This window comes from Camelus bactrianus, chromosome 30 (assembly GCF_048773025.1).
Source record: "Camelus bactrianus isolate YW-2024 breed Bactrian camel chromosome 30, ASM4877302v1, whole genome shotgun sequence".
NCBI classification, from domain to species: domain Eukaryota; kingdom Metazoa; phylum Chordata; class Mammalia; order Artiodactyla; family Camelidae; genus Camelus; species Camelus bactrianus.
Window position 1 is genome coordinate 27,729,433 of NC_133568.1, and position 21,501 is coordinate 27,750,933.

A 21,501-nucleotide genomic window follows, 5' to 3' on the forward strand; every position below is an offset into this window, starting at 1 on the left:
TAAACCCGCGTTCCCTTCTCTCTGTCCCCCTGCGTCTCCTCATAGCCCCAGGGCCCAGCCAAGGCCCTGGCCCGTAACAAATGCTTATTAACCACCTCTTGACTGAAGGAACCAATCTGTCCATGAGGCGGAGTATTACACAGCATTAGGAGAGTGTTTTCAAGTGATGTTGAATAATGGGCAAAATGAAATAAATTTTAAAGGCAGAATAAAATCTATGTCCACTCTCACACTAATTTCATGAAGAAAACCAAAAATGGGTGCATGCGAGAAGGGCTAGAACGAATTACGTGCAATTGAGGAAACGACAGTTTTTAAAATTGTATTCTTTATAGTTTTATGGGTTTCTTATTTAATAAGATGCATAACGTTTATAGTCAGAGAGAATCCCATATACATCTGTACAAAGCGTGTCCATCAGTAGAATTTAAGACATGTAGCTGTGGTCACAGATACGTGGCAAACCAAGACGGGGACGTTCTCGGAGCACCAGGTTCTCGCTCTTCCACCACGAGCTGCCTTTTCCTCCCTGGTGAGTCAGCTTCCACGCCTCCAGACTGTCTGCCAGATCTGACCACCGTGGGCTCAACGCAGTCTCTTCCATCTGCCTAAAACCACCTGATTTGTAAAGATAATCTGATGTTCCCTCTAGGCCAACACGATTCAATGAGATTTTAATGTGAAAGTCATTGTATTTGCGCCTCAATTCAGTCCCTGTTGTCCTCGGACACCTGGTACAGCGCCAGATGCTCGGAAGCTGGCGTGGAGAGACCCTCTCTCGTCTTCCAGAGTCTACAACACGGGAAAAAGCAGCCAGGAGAAGGAGCCTTGTGTCTCGAAATGGAGGCATAATTTGGGCTGCAATTCCTAAGTTTCAACAGCCTCTTTATGTGCTGTTTTCACGGCCGTTACCTTCTGATTTTTTGAGTTTTCCATAAAGTTATTCACACAATGTACCTATCACTGTAATTCTATTTTCGTCACAAACTGGTATGTGTTCATTTTGCACTAAAACTCCCCCCACGCTTTGTCCGTCTAAGGCCTCTTGTGTCCCTGATCTCTTAACTGCTTTTCTTTCCCCCTTGTTCGACCCCAAAGTCAGATGCCCCCACGCGGACACCCGAACCCGGGAGAGCTTCCCCCTCCTCCTCATTCTCCTTAGCGCAGTATTTTTTCCTTCTTACTTCTTGAACTGGAATTTGTTCGTCTTCCAAATACCTCCGCCAATTTCTCCAGCTTCTGAAAAACTCCCGTCAGCTGTTAGCGTTGTGTAAACGGAAAGGGTTCACACGAGCCCTCCCACCCGCGCGTGCGACTCTCCCCTGTGGCGCGGGAATCCTGTCAGTGCTGCGGGCTCCTTCCCGGAGCCCCGCCGCCGCCGCTGTTCGCAGCTGCTTCCCGCCTCAGCCCGGCTGTGTGACCTGACCCCGGCTCGCAGCGTGAGAAACCTCAGGCTGCAGGACTTTCCTCCCATAAAGGAAGGACCTGACGCCTGTGGAGAGACTATAACGCGCCCCACCTGCGGGTCCCTGCTCTGTTCCTGGCTACCTGGGCGTCCGCTGCATTCCTGCATCCGCTCGCTTGCTCAGTCCCTCTGCAGACACCTCTTGGACCAGGGCCTGCTGGGGCCGCAGACACAGCGGAGAAGCCCTGCAGGACCCGAGCAGCGCCCACCGTGGCAGATGCTCTCCTGGAGTTGTCCTCAGCAGGCTGTGGGGACAGAACGGAAGACCTATTCTGTAGAGGACTTGGGAGGTGGTTTCATCAAGGAATTAGGTAATGGCTGAGCTGGATGGGGCCCTAGAGAGGTGGGTAGGAGTTCACCATCACAGAGAAGGGAAATGCGTGGACCAGTTGTGCGCGATGGAAGCAGCACAGAGTGATCCGAGGCACCTACAGGGTGAGATGCAAACTTGCGACCCCCCACTCCCCGGAAGCCCAGGCCCCCCGCTAAGCCGTGCACCCCACGAGGGGGTCAGTGCTCTCTGGGTCTCCACCCCCGTGACCCATGTGAGCCCACCCACGCCCTGGAAGCCCAGGCCCCCTGCTAAGCCATGTGCCCCACGAGGGGGCAGTGCTCTCTGGGTCTCCACCCCGGTGACCCAGGCTCACCAGACCCTTGCTGGTCTGGGGCTCCCCGGCTCTCAGCCCACAGTCTGCCCGCATCGCCCCTTCTGTCTGCAGTGCTGCTCCCTTTCTTCCCGAATTCCCACTTACTCCTCAAAACGCAGCCGGACGCCAGCTGTGCGCCATCCCAGCCCACCGCGGGGCAGCCAGCCCGTCTCTGCCCGATGTCCTCGGCTCTCCTGTTTCTGCCAGTGATTCGCCTCCCTGCCTGCCAGGCTGGGGGCTGCAGAGGGTCCCCAGCTCCCTGGCCCTTGGAGACTGGCTGGGAAGAAGTGCAGGCCCCTGTGTGGGGGGAAGTGGACGGACCAGGGAAGGGGCTGCACACGCTGGCCGTGGGAGGGGTGACCGGCCGGGGGAGAGGGTTCTGGCTGACTGGTCCCACCTGCCCGTCTGTCTCTCTGATGCCCTGACGGTCGTCCCCGCCCTCGGATGCAAAGCTTCCGTTTCCGTGGACACGTCAGCTTCCTCTTCCCGCCTGACCTGCTCCCCGCGCGCCTGTAACGAAGGGCCGCAGACTGGGTGGCTTGCACGCGGCAGGACGGCCACGGTCACGGTGTCCGCGGCCTCTGTCCTGCGGCTGCAGACGGCCGCCTTCTCCCCGCGTCCTCACGCGGGCTTCCCTCTCCCCGCGTCCGCGTCCTGATCTCCTCTCCTCGCAAGGACACTCAGAGCGGGTGAGGCTCTGTGTGGCCTCGCTTCACCCTAAGCCTGTCTCCAGGTGGCTTCTCCCAGGTGCACCCCCCACCGCACCTGCCAGAGCTGGCCCCGCTCGCGCTCCTTTGTCGCTCCTGTTCCCTGCTCTGTTCCTCTGAGGGCTTCAGAGAAAATGTCTTTGAGTTGAGCCTCCTAGAACCTCACCTGCGACTTCACGAGGACACCCCTGCTCGGCCAGGGCCACGCTGCTGCTTTGGGTCTTTCCTTTCTTTTTTTCAGTCCACAGTCTGTTTTCTCCCCACATGCCAGAGTCCCTGCCCCTCTAACCCCTCCCTTTACGGCCCCAGGCGACTTCCCTCATTTATTTGTCTTGGCAGGTGTTGCTGGCTTATTTCTTTTATCTCCCCTTTGCCTCTGGTACTTAACACCAGGCCATCTGTGCCAACCTTACTGATTATTTATTCGCCAAACATTTCCCAGCCCCTACTACGTGTCGGCTCTGGGCCAGCAAGGCCCCGGCTGCTCCCTGGGAAGGGGACCTGCCGCCCTCCTCCGGGGCTCAGGACCCCACAGAGGGGCTGAGACCGCAGCCAGGTACGCGGGAGGCCCTGCCAGGCATAGCTTTGCGGTGGGGGTGGGAGGGGGAGGGCTGGAGGGTGTGTATTTTCCTTCCTTTCAAAGAATGCTCACGTGGCGAGTGTGCAGGAGAGGAGGAGAGGGGTCGCATTTGGTCAAGGTGGGGTCTGTTTAGCCACGACTCAATTGGGAAACTCCCCCAGCCGCCGCTCTGTTCCAATACCTTGCTTCCTGGTGGTCGTTGCTGAGCCCAAAGAAGAGAGCTGTCTCTCCGATGTGCCGTTAGCCCCCACGCCTGACCCGGGCTCATTAGGAGAGACAATGACTCGCAGAGGGAGTGGGAGGCTCCTGTAGGAGGTGATGCATCTGGAACCACACATTTCAGAACATCTGGAGAAGGGAAAAAAAAAAATAACCCGGAAGCAAGGCATTGGTAAACGTCAGCTGTTTATTGACTTTCGTATTTGGAAACAAAATACTAAGTAAAACCACCAGCGTCCGACTGTGAAAGCCCACGGCTGGTGGCCGGGCGGTGGAGGGAAAGGAGCCCCGTCCCGGGGCGGCGGCGCCGAGGAGGCCGCGCGTCTTCCCCAGCGTGCGCCTCCCCCGGCGAGCGGCGCGCCGCAGAGCCCCGCGATCGTGAACTCCCTGCAACTGTTACACTAAACACGAACAGTACGGGTTATTTTAATGGACATATTGCTTTAAACTGAGCGTTCGCCATCTGTTCAGTCCCTCATTTTGAATGCAAAAAGAACATATTTCACAATTACATCTGTAAGTAATGATATAAGTAATTTAAATGCATGTATATGTTCACACAATGCCGTAGACAGCTGGGATATTTTCCCCTCACTCTTATGTTTCAGACACAAATCAAGGGGAAATATTCACTCGTTCCTGCTATAGTGCATTTTCCCATTTACCCCAAGTTGTTTTTGTAGAAAACGAGGTTTTTCTGCCCTCCTTGTACCTAGGAGTTCAAGGCGAGCCCCATAAACTAGCTCACAAAGTCATTTTTACAATGCTTGCCTTGTCTCCGTCCAAATCCCCCCTGGCTTGAATGACAGCTTGGCAGATGCGAGGCATTAGATCAATCAGTTTCAATGGATGTTCACGAGGGCCCGGGTCGGCTGTGCGGGCCAGCGTTCCTTTCACTCCCTGCCCTGGAGACAAGACCGTGAGATGCGTCTCCACAAAAGGAGGGGTCTGAGGGCGGTCAGCACGCTCACTGGATGGACGGCCAAGGCAGGGTGGCGCAGAGACTCTGCCAAGGACGGCAGGTTGCTGGGCGGAGGCTTAGGGAGGGAGCACTTGCTGAGGCTGGGGCCGGTGTGGGGGTGTGGGTGGTGGGGAGAAGGATCCAGGTACCAGTGATGATGCAGCCCCAGAGCTGGAGAGATGGATGCCCCAAGGCTCAGGAAGGCCACTGCCGCATCCCTGGGTCCAAGCCCAGAGGCAGAGTCCAGAGAACGATGCCCCAGATGCCAGGCAACGTCACGTACAAACACACACACAGGATTCCGGGGTGACTTCGACGAGGAGTCTGCCAGATGGCAACTCTGATAACCACTTTTCTCCTTTGAACAACTCAGTCTTTGAATACCGTGTTACAGATAACACAAACTGTGTGCTGTTTTGAAAAAGACTTTTTTTTTCTTTTTACACATCGCCAGCACAAACAAAAAATATTTGCTTTTGTGATGTCCCATGACCCTGTAAGAAGATAGAATTGTTTAAAGGCTTTTGTATTGTCCACGTTCTAAGCAAGGAATGGAGGGGCGTATAAATCCTCCAGCGTGGCATCGTTGCTACTTTATATCTATATACTCCATATTTATTGTGCCTGCTTTTTTTTGCATCTGTGACATTGCTGACAGGAGTGGATTTGCATGGGGACTTATGTCACCATTTGCAAGGACTCCCTATAGAGATGCTTCCTGAGCTTGCAGTAGTTTTGATTTTTTAACTGCTTGTAGGCAATGCATTTATTATTTTTTTTTCTCAGACAAAGGTGCTAGCTTGAACTGATGGAAGGTTTATTTTTGGAACATTATTAGCAGCTTAAAAATTAGGAGCTGTTGTGCAAAGGGCTAAAACTGTATTAAGAATTCTACATAAAACATGTTTATTGACTGTTCTTCACAAAGACCCAGGAGAGCTGTCAACTTTATTGACCTCAGATTAACAGAGGTTATTGTGGACGTGGATTTAGATTAAAAAAAAAAAACCCGAAACAACTATTTACAGTCTTTGACTATTAAAATGATACCTGTTTCCCCAATATTAATTTATGTAGCAGAATGTTCAACTCTGAATTCACTCTTAATTTAGTATATATTCTAAACTGGATCAGAATTGCCAATGAATTGCGTCTTCAAAGAAACTACATGTACTCTCTAATTACGCAGTCCGCCTAAATGGGTGAAAACAAAATAGAGTCTAGGAAGGGAAGATGCAGTCATTTTTCCGTGTTCCTGAAGTGAGCTGTAACTCGGTCCACAGTCAGGTTGTTGTGAGTTATGGTTGCCTCAGGGTGATTAGAGAGATGCTGTAATAGAATACTGCCAAATTTTCAGCCTTTAGGAGGGAACTGGAGGAACATGTATTTTTGTACAAACCCTACCGATGAGGACTTTCAGAGCATAGCCTTTTGCACCAGGCTCTGGGTTGGTTAGCCTCTTCTGCCTCAGTGTCCTCAGCTGCAGAATGGGAAGAAATGAGAACCTCGTTCATCCCAGGTACTTGAGTGAGTACCTGCCCGGCCTGAGGGCAGAACCCCTCCATCCCGGCCATCACCAGTAAATGAGGTTGAGCATGTGTGCGGCGAGCATCCTTCATCACGATTTCAAGACTGCCATTTTAAGGAATTTGTCGCAAATCCCCAAGTTTGCCCTGCAGCTCAGACACAAAGAGGGGGAAACGGCTGTGACTCTGGTGTCTCTGACCTGCCATCGGTAACGGGTGGAGCAGACGCTTCCTAACGCAGAACCTGGGAATTCCGTCTGGTGGAATGAGCTGTTGAAAGGCACGGTCCATACGCCTCAGGCCCAGGGGAGGAAATCGCCCGTTTGCCAAGGACGGTTACAGGCGCCGAGAGATTTGGACCCCACGGCCAACACACTGTAGTTGTCACTCAACATCCACCAGCATAAAAAAACAGGGCAAAAGCAACAGAACCAAATTAAGGAAATGAGCACAGCAACAGGTGTGAACAGAGGAGGAGGAGGAGAGACACAGAACACATTTCCTCTCTACATTTCAGACCAAAAAATAGGTTTTTAAGACCTCATGAAAATGTCAGAGTGTCGGCACTTAAGTCAGGCGCGGGAGAATCGAACACTGCACACCGCAAAGGTTTTGCTGTGTGGGAGAACGCCCTTTCACGTGACACAGACGTCAGACACCCAGTGAGACCCTTCTGATGTCCTGCTTTAGATTTCAAACAAACAAACAAAAAGGTGCTCATGCTTTTAACAAAGAAAAACAATTAAGCAGGAGTCTGCGAATTTAATGGCGACTAGTTGACCAGTTTGTGGAGGAAGATGCCACCTGCATCCGCCTTTTTCAGAGCCTGCAGGTCATTAAGTGAGTTGTAAATGACACCGTATCTGGACTATTGAAAGTTCTAGGTGTGGCTCACATTCTTCTCTTGTATTGTTGAAGTGAGTTTTGTTTTTTTTTTTCAATTCTAAAACCTAAAGAGAAGGTGAAAGAATTTTCTAAGCCGCTGGAAGAGTCAAACCCTAGGAATCCGTGGGACCTCCCACGAGAACCCACGGGTTTGCTGCTGGCTGGAGGCCGCGGTGCTGGTGAGCAGACAGGAGTTTGTGCAGGCATTCTAGCCGGCCGGCCTCTTAAGCCGGTGACAACAGAGAGCTTGGAGCAGGTGAAGTGTGAGTCCCTGCAGATAACAGAGCAGCTGTGCCTCAAACTGCTTGCCTGCTTCCCAATGTGTCGGAGCTCGTGTTGAAGTTGGGAGGATGGTAGGCGCCCTACGTGGAGGAGGACCTGCAGAGGAACTTGGTGAGGGCAAGGGGGAGGACCCTTGGACTTGAGAGCCTGGGGAAGGTCAAGGGAAAACCAAACCCAAAATAGACTTGCTAGATTGGGGTTTGAAAAGCACACTAATAAACAGATCAGAACCCCCGCCCAAGCCCAACAACCCAAAGCTGGCAGGGGACAGGGTGCCGCGCAGGCGGGAGTGCGCCAGGTGCGGCTTTACTGCCGCCGTGGGACCCTCCCCCAGGGACCCTGGCGTCGAGCGCGACGTCTGAGTTTGCTGATGAAGCAGCCATTAAGAACACCTGCATCAAAGAGCGGATTCCAGGCGGCAATCTGGAGCTGCCGGCCACGGGCCAGCTCCTCATCTCCCACCGACACATCCGTTAGGTTTCATGCAGCAAACGGGAGAAACTCACAGGGCGGGGCGCACACAGACGCAGACAACCTACATGGCCCTCCGCGTGGGCGCCGTTTTCAACTCGGGCATTTAGGAACAGGCAGGGCCACTGGAACGATCAGCCTAAGGAATTCAGCAGAGGGCCCGAAAGAGAGTTCTGTCTGACTCCCACCACACAGGTGTGTGTTCAGATCAGACACAGTGACGGCTTCACATGTGTAAAGGGAGCGGAGAAGGGTGTTGACTGGTGCACCCTTCTTTTCACGGGAACAGCCTTCTGGTATCTCACTAACGAGTGATTGTAATGACCCCTAAATCTCTCAGCTGCCCCCCATTCTTAACTTATTTAACAATCACTCTTAGGTATATTGCACTGCATAATTTGAATATGGGTGAAAGAAAGAAAGAAAAAGGCGTCAATTAGGTTAAAAGAATTTTGTTTCTTCTAATCAACGGATCCATGCTATTTAGACTGGAAAGTGTCGCAGATGAAGTCAAATGTTCATGCTTTCATTCATGGTGTGAAAGGGACACTTACAGATAATTTTCATGGTGTAAAAGAGATACTTCCAGTTAATTTTGGCTTTATTTTAGGGTTTGGTCAATAAATAAGATTATATCATTTATTCATCATTCAAAAATGTAGGTGTGAGTTCCTGCCAAATGCAAAAGATCCTGGATTGTAATCAATGTGAATATGCATTTGGAGGGCAGAGATTTAGAGAAAACAAATTTTTAAAAATTTAGTGGAAATTGTTCTGAGGCTGAATATTCCTGGGTAGCACTGGACACAGGAATACTACTACTTCACCTAAATGTGACAAAACAATATTGGTAGGAAATAGCAAAAAAGAACCCCACCTCAAAACCAGATTGCTTCTGCCAAGCTGAGAAAAGCAAATAATAGACAAAATTATTGGTAAAGAGGAGAAAGATCTCGAATAATTCATGTTCTGAGCAACAGGGGTTGGTGGGTGGGGGCAGATGGTATATGTTGCCAGTCCGAGGGCCCTGTATTGAACCCTAGCTCTGCTCTAAAAGGGTTTAGGGCAGCAGCCTCTTAAGTCTTCCTAAATATTGTCTACTAGTCTCCGTAGGGCTGCCAGCAGGCTGCAAATTGTGGGTGTTGAAAAAGTCCTTGGAGTTACTTGTTCTCTGATTGACAACTAGACATCAGAAGGTTGTGATCAGGTTTTGAATATTATAGTAATACCTTTTTTAAAATATCTGCTAACTGCTGCTGAGTCCCAGGAATGAAAACATCCCCAAAACAAACAGCCTCAAAAAAATCACAAGCCTGGTGTCCTTGTAACTCTGCGTCACTGTTCTACGCAGCATCACATACTCACGTACCAACTCAGCACAGTCCGTACGTGCTGACATCTCACAAGTACTGAAGAATTGCGCTGGGGTTTTCTGTCGCAGCCGGCGTAGCTGGGGACGGTTCCTCAGGCACAGGCGCTGAGCGAGCTCACACGGGGAGGGCGTGGGGCCTGCCGGGCTGCCGGCGCTTTCTCTCCGTGGCCACGTCATCTGTGGGGCCCTCCCAGTCACTGGTGCAGTGACCTTTTACAGACGTGGAAACTGAAGCCCAGAGGTCTGAAGTAGCTCCTCCAAGTTCACAGTAGAATCCAGATTTTCTGGCTCCACAGCTTGTGCCGGTGATCAGATCAGGTTTTGAGGTAGGTCCCTGCTGTGTTCACTGGGGAGAGGTGTTTCCCAGGGGTGAGTCTGAGCTATTGGTTTTGGCCAAGCAGCCAAATTGCGGCCTTTTAAGGATACACTTGAGGATTTTTAAAATTGTTTTTACTGTGGACCATGTACTGTGTTAATGTCACCCCCCTGCCCCCCCCAAGCTGGCCCCCCAAAAAGTAACAGTTCCAAAGCAGTGAGCAAAACAAAAATAAAACCATAGTATATAATCATTACAGACTGTAAGGTCTGCAAGGACAGGCTTTGTTTCCTTTCTCTACGGACCTTTAAAAGTACAGTTTTATTTCTTTCCTCCCAGCCTTGTGCTATTGCTGTCACACATTATTTCTACACATGTTATAAATCCCTGATTGCATTATTATTTTTGCATTAAACAATTATCTTTTAAAGAGATTTAAATAGTAAGAAAACTGTCTTTTATTCTTACCCACATAGTTATCATTTCCAGCAGTCTTCATCTTTTTGTATTGATGAGTGACTCTCAACCAGAAAAATGTTGCCCCCTCCAGGGGATGCCTCGCGCTGCGTGAGACCTTGTGGTCCCGTCTGGGGAAGGGCGGGTAGCCCTGGCAGCAGTGGGTGGAGGCAGGGGCTCGAGGCACAGGACGCTGCAAAGCAGCCGTGCTGCACAGGAACCCCCCACAACAAACTTCTCTAGCCCAGATATCAGTAGTGCCACAGGGGAGCAGCCCTGGGATGTATCCAGATTTCCACCAGAAAACATTTTCCTTCTGCCTGAAGGACTCACTTTAACATTATTGTATGCAGTTGGACTGATGATGAATTCTTTCCTTTTTAGGAATAAGGGGGAAATAAACACATTCTCAAATAATAGAAAAACCAAAATAATTTGTTGCTAGCAGGGCTACCTTTAAATATGGATGAAAGGAAGTTCTCCAAACAAAAAGGAAATAAAAAAGAAGTCCTTGGATCATGTGGAAGGAAAAATGAACAGCAGAAAGATGGACACACAGTATATTATCCTTTTCCTCAGACTTTTAAAAACCTTATTTCACAGTTGAAACAAAAATTTTAAGACCATCTGTTACTCAACACAATGATATTTTAAAGTGTAGAAGGTTAAAGGGCTCTTGGAGGTGAGCCTTCCATACTTACGGTGTAAAATGTTGATACCAGTAGACTGTAATGCGTCACACAGGTATATTTTAATGACCAGAGCAATTGCTACAAAAACTATACAAAGAGGGAAGTTTTAAAAACACTATAAATAAATCAAAATAGATTTCTAAACAATGTATAACTTATGGGAAGTCAAAAAAAGAGAAAGGGAGCAACCAGAACCAGAGGAAACAAATAGAAAGCAAATGATAAAATGACAAAGTTAAGTTGTAGCATATTAATAATTATCTGAATGTATATGGATTCACCACAGGAATCAAAGGTCAGAGATTAGTGGAGAGGACATGGAGTGTTATTCAAGGTTGATTTAGCTTTTAAAAATCTGTCAAGGTATGCCACTATACTAACAAATTAAGGAAGAAATATCATGTGTCTTCAACTGTCAATTTATGTGAAAAGAATATTTGACAAAATTTAACACCATTCATGATTTAAAAGATACACTCAGCTAGTTCAGAATAGAAGGAACTCCATCTATAAAACACCTGCAGCTCACATAATACTTAATGGCGACTTCAGGCTTTCCCCCGAGATCGGAAACAAGGCGAGGATGCTGTTTGCGCTCACCACTCTCATTCTCCCTAGCACTGGCAACACTCGCCACTGTGATAAGGCAAGAAAGGGAAACAAAAGGCATACAGATTGGTACAGAAGAAATTAAAATGTCTCTATTTGGAGATAAAATGATTGCCTATGTAGAAAATCTCAAGGAATTTATGCATACACATTAACTTCTACAATGAGTAAGTTCAGCAGTTTTGTAGGACATGAGATGAAAATGCATTCCTATACACTAACAATGAACGTGTGCAAACCTAAATGTAAAACATCATACCAATTATAACTGCCACTAAGAAAATGAAATCTGCTCAACCAGTCACGCCTAGAGTCTACATTCTGCATATTAAAAAATGCCAGTGAAAGAAATCAAAGATCTGAATAAGCAGAGACTCGGACCATGATGGCGGATCAGCAGATGCAACATTGTGAGATGCCACTTCTCCCCAGTCTGATCCAGGGGTTTAGCGCAATTCCTATTGAAATCTCAGGAAGATTTCTGAAGACACAGACAAAATTATTCTAAAATTTATATGAAAAGGCACAGGGTGTAGAATAGCAACAATAATATTGACAAAGAAGAATAAAGCGAGAGCAATAGCTGGCTGGTACTAAGGCTTGCGGCACAGTCAGTAATCAAGAGTGTGTGGTGTTGATGGAGCGACAGACAAATAAATGCATGGAAAAAATAGCCCAGAAATAAAACCTCAGACGTGTGTTCAGCTTAGTTTTGACAAAGGTGAAAAAGCAATTTAGTGGCAGAATGGCAGGTTTTTTCCAAAAATATTACTTGAGCAACTGGAGAACCACAGGCCAATTTTTTTTTTTAAGACCTCAGTTTAAGTCTCATACCTTATACAGAAATTAACTCAAAATGGATTATAGACTTAGCTGTAATACATAAAATTATACAACATTCAGGAAAAAGTAAGAGACATTCTTTGGAGTCTAGGTGTAGGCAAAGAGCTCCTAGACTTGACACTAAAAAGAAAAATTAATTGGACCGCATCAAAATTTAAAAAGGTTTGCTCTTCAAAAGCTCATGTGAAGAAGATGAAAAAAGCTACAGGCTGTAAGAAAATATTCGTAAACCTCAAATTGACAGAGGACTAGCAGCTAGAATTTATTAAAAAAGACTCCCAAAACTCAACATAAGAAAGCAAACGGCCCAATTAGACAATGGACAAAAGGCGTGAACAGCCCCTCCCCTGCAGAGGATGTGCAAATGGCGGATGTGCACGTTGCACGGTGGCCGGTGTCACGCGGCGCCGGGTAAATGCGAGCCGACGCCGCGGAGGGCGGTCGCTGCACACCCGTGACAAGCAGTGGGGACGCCAAGGGCGGGGGACGCGGCTCCGCCGGCAGCTCTGGGGGCGCGCGCGCGAGCCGCTGCGGCCGCTCCAGAACCGTCCTGCGCTTCTGTTTTTATCATGCAAATCAACAGAGGAAAATCTCAGCAGTTCTCTCAGAGAAATGAAAAGATGCGCCCCTCAGACCTGCGCGAAGATATTCATGAGCCCCTTTCTGCAATAGCCCCAAACAGGTCAACAGGAAGGGGACCGTGCATCCCGGGCACTCTTAACGCCTCAGGAAAATGAAAGCTACTGATGTACACAAGAACCTGGATGATGTTCGGGTGACTATGCTCAGTGGAAAAGAAAAAACAAATTCAGAAGGTTCCATGCTGCATGATTCCATCTACATAACATTTTAAAAGACACAATTTTAGAAGTGAGTAGCAGATCAGTGGTGCTAGGGGTTTGATAATGGGGAAGGCGTGGGAGGGAGGTGGAAACAGGGACCTACACCTGTGATAAAATTGCATAGAACTGAACACACACACGTGAGGACGGGTAAAATTAGCCACATTTGCGGCCGTTTGTTATGGAAGCGGCAGAGAACGTGATTCTGCGTGGAGTTAAGAGTAGGCAAAATGATCCGACAAGAAATCAGAACAGTGGCTGCCTGCGTGGATGGGCAGGGATTGACAGGGAATTGCAGAAGGTTCTGGTGTGATGGAAATTTTTTTTTTTAATCTTGATAGAGCCTTGGGTTACACAGATGTGTGCCTTTGTCAAAGCTTATCAAACTGTTGGTGTCAGATCTGTGCATTTCTGAAAATGTAAATTGTATCAGAGCTAAAAAAATATATATTGTGTCTGATTATAATTTGAAAATTGGATGAAATATTGTGAAGATTTTGTAGCTAGGTGAAGTCTGGTAGAATTATTTCTCTAACGCATAATGGACACTCAGTACAAACTGAAATGCTTTCACTCACTTGTTAATATTTGTGTAATATTTGTGTAATAGTTTGGTAGTCCCAAACTATCAAAACATAAATGAGAACTAGAGGATGGTGAAGACCGAACTCCTGCTTACATTTGCTTGTGGTGCTTCAACTTACTAGCTTTTGGCTTTTAGCGAGTTACTTGGCTTCTCTGAGCCTCAGTCTCCGCCTTGACAAAAGCGGGAATCAGTGTGAACCCTGCATGTGTATTGTGAGGAAACGTGAGAATATATACAAAGCCCTGTACATAGTTCATAGTTGTCCAATAAGCTTGCTGGCTCTTGTTTTTTCAAATTACAGATATTTGGTTTTATTTAGTTAGTTATTGAAGTAGAGCCAGTTTACAATGTTGTGTCCATTTCTGGCGCACAGCATCATGTTTCAGTCATACATGTACACGTATGTGTCCATTTCCATGTTCGTGTTCATTATGGTCACTACAAGACATTGAACAGAGCTCCCTGTGCCGTAGGGAAGAAACTTGTTGATCTATTCAAATTACAGATACATGTGACATTATTTATGTGAGGACATAAAAATTGATCTTAATCTAATGGAAATTTAGTGAGAAATAATAGTGGAATAAAAAACTCTTGATCTTAGAGCGCGTGGGTCCTACATGCTGGGCCAGGGGTGGTGGCCTCCCAGCACCATGCCCCCAGAGCTGGTCCGCGCGGGGGATCGTGATGGGAAAGCCAGGCCGTGCGGAACTCGTTTCTCTGCCATCACTTGGCTATGTCACGGTGTAGTCATCAACCAGAAATATGGCTTACTAATTTTAACCAGTATTGTATATTTTGCTCCAGTTTGGGTAGAACTGTATCCTGATGTCTAAAACACCTGCCTTATTTCAATGGGTGAGTCACTTCCCTCAAACCGACCGGCCTGGTTTTTTCCTGAATGTCTTGGGAGTTTCGGAAAGCCACCAACCTTGTGGAGGCACAGCTGGTCTAGATGGAAATTCGTTCGCAAACTCCCTGCTTGGCTGTGCCAGTGCGGACAGTTACTAAATATGCTGAAATGGAGAATTAAAATAAAAGGGTTAGGGCAGAGAATTTCTTTCCCCCTCTACGTGAAATTAGGAGTCTAAAGGAATAAGTAATGGCTATTTCTCGTACCATTAATTATCTGCAGCATAAAGCGTCCGCAGCGACGTGCCTTCGGGCCCTTCGCCACTTCAGTCGGCGTGCGCCTCACTGCTAGTGAAGGGGGAGCTGTTCGGGCCGTGCGAGGGGCGCAGAGACGGCCCGTGTCACTTGCTATCATAATTAACCGCATGCTTCAACTGTTTCTTTCATGTCTGCTTTCACAATAGGTAATATAATTTACCATTAATAGGATTAAAATGTCTTTTTTTTTCAATAAAAAAGGTAAATACTTCAGTGGTTTAAAACCGCTTTCTGTTTGTTTTGTGCTGATACGTGCTTTACCGCGGGCAATCTCTTTCATACCCTGCAGAAGAAAATAATGAGCAAAATTGGAGATAATTTATGCAGTCCAGAAGCAAACGCTTTCACGATTATTATTTTCGCTTTCACTCAATAATAAAGCAGTCTGTTTCCATGAAGCGTTGCAGGGGAGACATCCTGACTTCTTAGCTGTTGTGCAATTTTAAAGATCTGGGGTAAAGTAAGAAAAAAAAAATACACACAAACGGTCATGCGTGAAGACGGGAAGTTTTCCCTGGAGAATTAATGCCAGCGGTTCAGGAACCCCCAGACAGAAGAGCGCCCGTGTTCAGGCTGCTTTTCAAAACTGGTAATTGAGAGAAAGGGAAGTTTGCTTAGATTTTTTTTTAAGGATGTTCCATTTTCTATCTCCCGTGGCATGCTCAGCATGCTGTCATGCAGGCTGACACGAATCAGCGCGGGTTAGGAAACTCATTACAACTCTGAACTTGTGCAGTGTTGCAACAGGTCCGCAATGGAAACCCATAACCTGTGGCATGACAGTTCCCGAGGAGCTGAGGTTTAATTTTATTCATAAAGGATGAGCCACTGTTGAACGAGGCGGACGTCTGAGTATAAGGTGCAGTGCCTTGCAGTGTACACAGGCGCAGAGGACCCTCAGAGGGGGGCTGCGGTGGGCGGGTGGGAGGAGCACTGACTACAGACCTAGAAAGAACATTCCGGTGAGCTCGACACTCCCTTCTTCTTGCAGAGGACTCGCTCAAGGTCGCTCGGCCGCCACGTGGCAGAGCCAGGTGCAGGGTCCCAGTCTGCAGACGTCCATGCGGCTGCTGTTCCTTCAGACGACGCTGCATCCAGGTGTCTCTTTGGAAGTGATCTCGTCTTCCCAGTCTTCACCGCCAAGCGGAGTTTGGCATCAACCATTGGACGTGCTCACTTCACTGCCCGTCTATCTGCTGACGTTTCATTAGGGAGCCATGTGCCTTTGCCAAGGATGAATGAGTTCATTAGCTCTGAGACTAATAAACTTTAAAAAGTTAATAATGTGAATATGTTTGATTTGGAATTATGCACACAGGCATTAGGAGTCACTCAAAAAAACGGCTTGCTTCAGATGTCTGGCTTTCTCTATATTTCGAAGGTGTGACAGGCTTGGATTTTCTGAAATCTCAGAATAACACTCATTCTCAAGAAATACATATCATCACCCCCCCCCCCCCGTATTTGCAGCAGCCTCTCCAATTAGTGCATGCCTAAAACAGCCAAAATTAACCATAAAAACACACACTACCACAGCCAAACAGTGTTCTCTCAACGGTGATTTCCCCCCTGTTGTTTTGGAATATTTTCTTATTGATTTCTACACCTTTTTCCGTTTATTGAGATATTTAGTGAGGGCTGGTGGTGGTGGGGTCTTCATCTAAGTGGTTCAGAAGGGATTGGCACGGTTAGGGACTTTACGATACTCACGTGCAGTCACTAAGACTCCTTTCGGAAGAGACCTGAGGGGTGGGGAGAAGTCAGCCAGGCGCAGAAGAGGAGGAAGGAACCTTCCAGTAGACTTACGTGCCGAGGCCACAGGGAGTGAAAAGAACAGTGAGTTTTTGAGGCACTAAGCGCACAACGGAGTGCTGGTGTGAAGTCAGAGGGGAGTCTGGTGAAGGCGAGGATGAAGGAAAAGGGAGGGGCTGGGTGAGCGTGGGGAGCCCTGTGCAGGGAGGACCATGGGGGCCCCCTGAAGGGCATGGGCACGGAGGGGTGTGGTCACATTTGCAATAGAAGACAGGTTTGGCTGCACTCTGGAAAGTGAACTGTAGGGGGCAGATGGATGGAGAAGCCTAGGGGATGCTTTCTGAAACAAGACTGAGAGGGTGGTGGCCTGGCCATGGATGGTGAGGTTGGAGCCAAGCGGCCGGAGCCGAGAGGCATTTCCAAGGGAGAAGAAATCAATGTGACTCCATGAACTGACTGACTGCATAACTGATCAGACTTGGTGGGGGGAGGAAGTTCAGAAGCAGTTCTGAGGTTTTCGGCTTGGGCAACTGAGTGGAGGTGCCGTGTGATGAAACATGCAGCCCTGGAGAAGAGCGTTTCAGGAAGCAAAGGGTTAGTTCCGTTTGCAGACGCACTGAATTTGCGGTGCCTGCGAGACCTCCAAGCCTAGGTACCCAGCAGGCGATGGATAAATGCACGTGAAGCCCAGTAGAGAGGTCTGAAGAAGAATTTATCAGCATAGATTAAATGATGTAGAAAATGTCACTTTATTAACAGCTGTTCCCATAAGGCTCCTAAGAAAGGCACTGGGTTTATTTAGAAAGAATTCCTTGATGGGCCTCCGTGGGTTCCACGCTTAGAACTGGGGGCAGGTGGCTGTGGGCAGCGTGCCCTGCTTCACGTGGAGAAGGCAGTGCCCTCAGTCTCCTGGCATCATCACAGAAGGGGCCGCCCCGGGTTATCCGTATCTGAGCGCTGGTTCTCCCGGGATTTGGAGGAAACACTCAGCATGGGGCCTGCGTCACACTCAGATTGTTTGCTGCCCAAGTAAGGCAGCAGAGCGGGAGGGCCAGAGAGAAGGAGGAAGGAGGAAGGATGGAATTTTCAGAAACTCTGGGGTGGCCTCTGGACTCCCAGGCTCTGTGAAGCTGGGCCGTGATTTGCAAGTGTCTGTAGGGCTGGGGAGCCCGTCCGCACTTCAGAGTCCCAGCTCCGCGCGGTGCACTTCTGCTGGTGTTCAGGCTGCAGCAGTGAGCAAAGCGGGCAGGCTCCCTGCCCTCACGGGGCCGTCGTCCCAGGGGAAGGTGTATCTAACGCTGTGTCACAAGTTACCAAAATTTTAGCTTCTCGATGCAAAACCCGCTTACTGTCTACGGTGTCCGTGGGCCAGTCGGCTGGATGCCCGCTGGCTGGGTTCTCTGCTCAGGGCCTCACAGGCTGGAAGTGAGGTGTTGGCTGGACTGGCTCTCATCTGGGGCTTGGGGTCCTCTTCCAGGATCATGCAGGTTGTGGGGAGAACTTGCTTACTGTTCCAGCTGTTGGTCCTCTGAGGTCCCCATTGTCTTGCTGGCTGTTGTCCTAAGTCCCTGACACGTGGTGGGTGGTCTCACAACATGGTACTCGCCTCTTCAGAGCCTGCAGGGGAATCTCTTTTCAGTGAGGGGTGGCTGTCCCACCCACTCTGTCATGTGACATAACCCGATCAAGGAGTAACCACCCATCCCCGTGCAGTCAGAGGCCCCTCCCACCTCAGGAGGGGATCACAGGTGTGTGCACACCTGGTGGTGGGAACCTTGGGAGCCATCTGAGAAAGGTGCCAACCACTGAAGGGTAAACACAGTGATTGAAGAGTGCAGTGTAGTGTTCCAGGTGGTGGACAAGGCTGTGGAGTACATGCAGGAGGTGCCCGTAGGGGTACGCGGGGGGCAGCCTAGCAGACTCCCGGATGAAGCGAAGAAGTGAGATTTTATGGAAATAGCAGAGCAGAGTCTTCCAGGAAGAAGAAGAAATGCAAAAGCAATGGAGTGGGGGCCACTTGTGGGTGTAACTGAAGGCGAAGCCATCGTCACTCGAGGAGCGTGAAGGGTCTGAGAATCCCAAGAGGACTCCTCGGTCAGAGAAGCTCCAGAATTAAAGGAATGTGGAGAGGAATGAGAGCATGAGTCCCAAGGTGGTCCCTACAAGCAGAGAACGGGTGTGCTGGATGTCCGGAGGCCAAGGGAAGGAGTGCGTGCAGCAGGCGCCAGACGAGGCATCAATTTCAGAGCAGATGTCCCATGGAATAAGACACGAAAAATGCCTCTCAGTCTCAGGAGCAAGCAATTTATTCTTCCCAAGGACATCAAATGACTCAAGAGGTGTGGGGTGGGGCCTGAGAACATGCATTTCTAACAAGCTCGTGGAGGCTGCTCGTCAGGGCCCCGCTCAGAGCTGCCGCGGGGAGGGCAAGCGGACTCAGAGGGAGGGGTCACACCTGTCTCTCTTGCTGTTGCGCCTGCAGTGCCTACTGGTGCCTGGCTCAGGTGGGAGCCCCGAAATACTAGTGGAGAGGCTAAAAAAGGGTCATTTGAATCAGTGAACTTGTGATGAAATCAGCATAGACCAGAAGGATCGACTTCTTCGGTTGTTTCTCTTTTGTGTCTGTTGTCTGCCTTCTTGTGTGCATGTATGTGAGTCTGCATACGCACACCTGTGCGTGTCTGTGCAGAGCCTGGTGGGATTGGCAGAGTCAGCACGGCAGAAGTTGGATACTGGCAACCTCAGCATCACCGCATCGCCAGTTTTGCTGCTTTTCCCCTTCTATTTTTCAGTTCATTCGGGGGCTCTTATACAGTAAACACTGTTGTAAGGTTTCAAACCTCAGTGCCTGACATGTTAATTCATAAATTGCCATAATCAGCACTTTCCTAAGAACAACGTTCGCAGGCTCCGTGCCTGTAGTTGGGAGATAATTTGCATATTTCGCTTTTGCTGCTTAATAGGCTTGGGTCCTGAAGGAATACCGTAGGCCCTATCTCAGGGCAGGGAAGGAAAACCAAGACGTGAGGCGAACGAAACAGCACGGGAGATTGGCTTAAAGCCAGAACATTTACTTGCCGGCGGGAGGAAACCGGTTTCCTTTCAAGACAGCTTAGGATGAAATGTCTTTTCTAAGAGTCTCATCTGGTTGTGAAGTAAGACTGCAGAGAAATCTGCTTCCCTGGAGCCCTGTGCGCACTGTGGAGGCAGCGTCCTAGAGAATCTTGCCGAGCGAATGGGGAGGGAAGTCAGTGGGGGTGGCGTAACGCCAATGGTTAGAGACAACCTATGGGTGTTCTCTTCCTCTGCCTTTTTCTACAGCATCAGACGCGGTGTGGCTAAAGCTGAGCATTCCTATCCTTATCTACCTCACTGTGGGATTCCCATTTTGATATTTCTTGTGTGGTTCAGATATCCTGGCTGCTACCGGCTGTGTTTTGTATTATGGAACACAAATCCAGTCCCAGCATAGCTGAGAACAAAAGCAGTTTTGATGGAAGTAGTTTAAGAGATTCCTCGTGAGTCCTGACCTTCACCCCACCATTAACAACACACAGACCTCCCTCCGTGGGAAGCAGCTGGTTGAGGGCAACCCACTCTGCTCATTTGACAGTGAAAACCTGGTCATCAGAGAGGGTCAGTGAGCTGCTGGCTGCTTGAGTCGTGTCTATACCAAGAGAGTTTTCAACCTTACCCTAAGAGTTGGGTGCAAATTGCCTCTCCTTCCCTCAGGAGGGAGCCTCAGTTTAGAAGGCGGGCAGAAAATCCTGGAGGCGGTAAGTATATTGTGATGATGAAAGCTTAGCTTTGAGTCAAAAAAACTTGGATGTGAATCTTTGCTGCTTCTGCTCAGTTTCCTCATCTATTAACTGAAACTCTGTGTTTCAAAGACTATTAATGTGGTTTAAGTGGTATTTACTATAAGGATTCTGAGATTCTTCATGACACAAGATACAGGATGCTACCAACTCTGCCACTGGCAGCAGGGTCTGGGATGTGCGTGAGTCGGCCTTTCATTGCTGTTGATTCTGGATTCTTCCAAACTCTATTTCCCCATCTTGGCCCACCTAACAGAAGACGTGATGGTTTCCCAAGCCTTATGTGTTTGAGTTCAGACACCTAAGGAGAGATGGATTTGGAGATGGATTTGGCTCTCTCAAGCCCAAATCAAACATGTTCCTGAAAAGGACTCATTGGTCAGATTCCAACATGCTCTGATAGGCTATTGCTGGTGCCCTGCCATGTTGTAATATGGCCACCTCCTTCACAACCATGGGGATGGGGCGCAGAGGGGCTCTTCTGGATCATGGGATTCTGCACAAGCCATGTCACAGCTGCCTCATTGTGTGTTTTCCATGAGATTGTATATATGTGTATATATATATATATATTTGTATATATGTATGTGTGTGTGTATATATATGTGTGTGTATGTGTGTATATATGTGTGTGTGCATATATGTGTGTGTATGTGTGTGTATATATATATTTGTGTGTATATGTGTGTGTGTTTGTGTATATATACATGTGTGTATGTGTGTATATATATGTGTGTGTGTATGTATATATATGTGTGTATGTGTGTGTATATATATATGTGTGTGTGTGTGTGTGTATGTATATATAACACTTCCATGAATAGTGTCCATTGTTAAAAAGACTGGGTCCCAGGAGGGAAAAGGAGAAGGGTTCAATAACCAAGAATAGAGCCAAATCTATGATTTTAAAACCTGCAGACAGGTATCTTTAATCTTTAACTTTATCTTTTTCTTTGCCATATCTTTAGTCTTTAGCTTTAGGATTCTGACCTGTCTCACTCACAGAGGAATTACAAAGAGGTAGATGTCAAGGTTGGCTGAAAATTAAATCTTTTTCGGAGACTGCCCAGTCCTGTCATTCATAAATTTGCTGTCCCTGTCCACGTGGAAGAGTGTGTGGCTGAGATGTTCATGGATTAGACACCATTCAGGGCAGAGCTGGTGGACTCGACTCCCTTCTTCCTCATCAGCTTGCCCATTTTCTCGTCTCCTCTCCATCTCTGTCTTCTGCCTGGAAACGGATGGGCCAATGAGAAGAGGATTCGTGGTTTAAGGAGTCCAAGGAAATCGAAGTCGGAATAA

At 48.3% G+C, this 21,501-nt stretch overlaps 1 long non-coding RNA gene across 2 annotated transcripts; it reads right to left on the reverse strand.

Annotated features, from left to right (window-relative positions):
• Nucleotides 1-330: 330 nt before the first annotated feature.
• Nucleotides 331-3,072, reverse strand: LOC141575617 (uncharacterized). 2 transcript variants are annotated; one of them, XR_012503294.1, is made up of 4 exons: nt 2,986-3,072; nt 2,510-2,622; nt 2,218-2,409; nt 331-1,710 (listed from the first exon to the last, which is right to left on the reverse strand). It is a non-coding gene; the product is annotated as an uncharacterized LOC141575617 (long non-coding RNA). The 2 variants fall into 2 exon arrangements; XR_012503293.1 differs by having other exon boundaries at nt 2,218-2,622.
• Nucleotides 3,073-21,501: the final 18,429 nt, after the last annotated feature.